Source organism: Oratosquilla oratoria, chromosome 2 (assembly GCF_046742065.1).
Source record: "Oratosquilla oratoria isolate Oo_2021 chromosome 2, ASM4674206v1, whole genome shotgun sequence".
Lineage (NCBI taxonomy): Eukaryota > Metazoa > Arthropoda > Malacostraca > Stomatopoda > Squillidae > Oratosquilla > Oratosquilla oratoria.
Window position 1 is genome coordinate 66,407,109 of NC_134778.1, and position 4,908 is coordinate 66,412,016.

A 4,908-nucleotide genomic window follows, 5' to 3' on the forward strand; every position below is an offset into this window, starting at 1 on the left:
GTAGCACATTTGTAAATAACACACAGGAACCCACAGTCGGAGAAAGAATAAACTTCGAATAAAGAGTAATCCTATATTTCGGCTATCAACTGTAGCCCTCTGAAGAGGGCTACAGTTGATAGCCGAAATATAGGATTATTCTTTATTCAAAGTTTATTCTTTCTCCGACTGTGGGTTCCTGTGTGTTATATACATATATACATATACATATACATATACATACACATACACATACACATATACATATATACATATATACATATATATATATACATATATATACATATATATATATATACATATATACATATATATACATATATATACATATACATATATATACATGTATATATATATACATATATATACATATATATACATATATATACATATATACATATACATATATATACATATATACATATACATATATATACATATATATATATACATATACATATATATATATACATATACATATATATATACACATATATATATATACATATACATATATATATACATATACATATATATACACATATATATATATACATATACATATATATACATATACATATATATACATATACATATACATATATACGTGTTTCATTAAAAGTGATGGCTAGTTGTGCATTAATAATTTTCTTAAAGGTATTTTTCCATATACCTTATTAAGGATTTGTTTTCCTTAGGAAGGAAATTTATGACTTGGCTGTATGTAGTCATATTAGCTAGATCGCGATTTCGGGTTCAAGACCCTTCTTCAGTAGCTATAGGGATAAGAATTAATCCGAAGATTCTAGTAAAGATTTAAGTTTTATATGACGACAATGAGGTTATCCCGTCGCCTCTCATACCACCTGACATCTGGAGCCCCTAAAAATCACTTAAGAGAAGCCCACGGCATAACACTAGCAAGAGAGACACTAGAGAAAAACACCGAGATTTTGGATTTATGTACTGACGATAGACGCCTCCCAATTTTAGAAGCGTTGTATATTAAAGAGTTGAGCCCAAACCTAAATGTACAAGCAGAAGACCTTAGAGCCCTTCCAAGCATGAGACAAACCGTTACAAATACAAACATGAGACATAACACCACAAACGCCAATACGAGACAAAACGCCACTCGTCCAACTACGAGACAAAACGCCACATTCCGCCACAACACAAACCCGGAGGCTCCCTAGCGCACGTGACATTTCGTCCCTGCCCGTAATACCAGGTGACCTCCCCCAGTGATTAGCAAGTATAGGAACTCTAGTATAAAACTTAGATCTTTACTAGAATCTTCGGATTAATTCTTATCCCTATATCTACTGAAGAAGGGTCTTGAACCCGAAATCGCGATCTAGCTAATATGACTACATACAGCCAAGTCATAAATTACAGGTATATTAATGCACTACTAGCCATCACTTTTAATGAAACATGCATTAGAGAAAAAACTCCTGCCCAAATACACTGGACAATACATATATACATATATATATATATATAACATATACATATACATACATATATACATATATATATATTACATATACATATATATATATACATATATATACATATATACATATAACATATATACATATACATATATATATTATATATACATATATATATGTATATATATATATACGGTACACGCACATATACACATTATATATATATATATATATATATATATACATATATATGTATATATATACATATATATATGTATATATATATATATAATATATGCACACACATATACATAAAATATATACACACATATAATATACACACACATACACATATAATATACACACACATACACATATAATATACACACACATACACATATAATATACACACACATACACATATAATATATACACACACATACACATATAACATATACACACACATACACATGTAATATATACACACACATACACATGTAATATACACACACATACTCATGTAATATGCACACACACATACACATGTAATATACACACGCATACATATTTATACATTATATATATATATAATGTATATATACATGTATATATACATATATATAGTATATATATACAGTATATATATGTATATATATGTATATATACATATATATATACATATATATATATATATATAGTATATATATACACATATATGTACACGGTACACACACATATATACATATACATATATATATGTATATATATATATTGTAACGTAATATTAGATATTACGTCATATGTGTAATTATGTTATAGAATTGTGTTCCTTTGTATTACATAACTATGTTCATATTTCTTGTCTATGTATGTATTGTAACAATGTTAAGTAGTAACGCCCGTCCACTATATGTAATCTTGCCTACGTGCGGAGAAAGGTGCGCACTCTTGTAGAACAAACAGACAAGCGAAATCCTGAATAGTTCGGAGCGCACAGATTTGACAGTTACTAAATAAATAGATTGTTCAAGCGAGTCGAGGGTCTTAAAACTACCCATGTTGACGTGTGTTAACTTACCCTCCTCCCCCCTTTTGCGCTCACCCGCACACTTCACCGCTTCCGGTCCAATGGTATATAAGCGGTGGAAATCGCTCACACCTTGTCATTTCCCGCATATTGATCTCTTGATAAAAATACAAGTTTGGACTCATGAGACGATTGGTGGGAAGTGAACACCCTTTTTGCCTACATTACGTGTCTTATATACATTGCATTGCATTATACTTATATTTGTACTTATTACTTATTTTGATACATGTTCCTGATCTCTTTGTACTTAGATAGTACCATATTGTATACGTATCTTGTGTTTCTTATTTGAACGATACTTTCCATATTCTTATAATCATGTAACGGTCCCATTGACCCTACTGCCCATTCTCTTTTGTGTTGATTGCCTGTAAATATTTTCCATGATATTAATAATTTCGTTTACTAGTTTTATCGCTAGTTTAATATTCCTTTCCTGGAATCTTCTTTGTTACCTTTACTTCTAGTCTTACGAATTATCTAGGCCCTGACCAGATAATTCAGTCCTACAGTGGCTTCTAGAAGTGAGCTGGTTCTTAAGCACTTATCCGTTATACGTAACGTCTCTTCACATAACCAGCCCGTCCCGTAACAAAGTGGCGACCCTTGCCAAGGATATTTTATCAGGTATTTAACACATTCTTTTAGAGATGGATGATATAATTCAAGAATTCGTTCAAAATCCCAAGGTAAGTTTCTTAAAGAAACAAACTAAAGACACTTTGATAGAAATAGGCAAGCACTTTGGAGGAGACATTGATACAAGTTTGCGAGAAAAAAAAAATTACTGCAGGAACTCGTTGAAAATCTGATCGAAGATGAGATATTATCTCCAGAAGAGGTTAAAGCTATACAAATTCCTTCAAATAGATTAGAAATAGAGGCACGACTAACCGAACTTAAGATTAAGGAGATTGAATTAAAGGTCAGGAGAGTAGAAATTGATGAGGAAGCTAAATTGAAACAAATGCAAATGGAGGCAGAATTTAAAGCTAAAGAGGAGGAAACTAAACTGAAACAAATGCAAATTGAGGCAGAATTTAAAGCTAGAGAAGAGGAAGCTAAAGTGAAACAAGTAGCTAAAGAGGACGAAACTAAAATCAAATTGGCAGAATTTATAGCTAGAGAAGAGGAAGTTAAAGTGAAACAAGTAGAGTTAGAATTAAAGAAGGCAGAAGTAGAAGCTAGGATTGTTGATAGACAACCCGTAGTTCAGGAAGGTCATATAGATATTTCCAAGTATGTAAAACTTTTACCCAAATTTTCTTTCTTCAGTGGGAAAAATTGGCGCAACAGTTACAAATCCCTAAAGAAAATTGGCCATTAATCATTCAAACACAATTTAAGGGTAAGGCTCAGCAAATTTATACTTCTCTTTCAGAAGCAGAAAGCGAGTATGATAATATGAAAGCTTGTATTCTAAAAGCTTATGAACTAATACCAGAGGCCTATAGACAGAAATTCCGTAATTATAGGAAAACACCTCAGTTAACATACGTAGAATATGCGGCTCAACAAGAGAGGTTATTCAATAGGTGGTGTTTGGCTAGTGAAACGGACACCTTAGATAGACTTAAACAGTTGATTTTATTGGAGCAGTTTAAGAATACCTTAGAGACAGATCTTAGGATTTTTATAGATGATCATGTTCCCGAAACTTTAACTAAAGCTGCTGTATTGGCTGATGAGTTCACACTAAATCATAAACCTAAGTCAAGACAAATGGAATCCCAAAAGTCAAAGTCATATATTCCAGATTCAACAAAATACTCTCATCCTAGGTCCCCAAAGAAACACTTTGAAAATCAGTCTAGCCCATCACATTTCAGTTACAGGTCTGATTTCAACCAATATCCTCCAAACCAACCTTGGCAAAGAATGGAAAGGTTTAAGACTAATCCCCCTGTAACTTGTTCATATTGTAAAAAGGCTGGCCATCACATTTCAAATTGCAGAAAGAGACTGGCACCCTCATTCTCCAATAAGACACCAACTCTTGTAAGTAATATAAAATCAGATGATTCAAAATCCTCTATTCAGGATACACTACCAAAGAAGCCGGTATTGTCAAGTAATGTAGAACCCCCCTCATCAGATCATGATCCTTGTTTCAAACCATTTGTATCTTCAGGAACTATATCTCATAGTAGTAGTTCACAACAATATCCTATTTCCATACTCCGAGACACAGGAGCAAAGCAAAGTCTGATTTTAAATTGTCTTGCAGAATCTGGGTGAGTCATATACAGGTTATGATATATTGATAGGAGTTGGAAGAGTTGGAAAATGTCCGTTACATAATATTTTCTTGCGGTCTGATTTAACAACCGGAATGGTTAAAGTAGCAGTAGACTCTCTTCC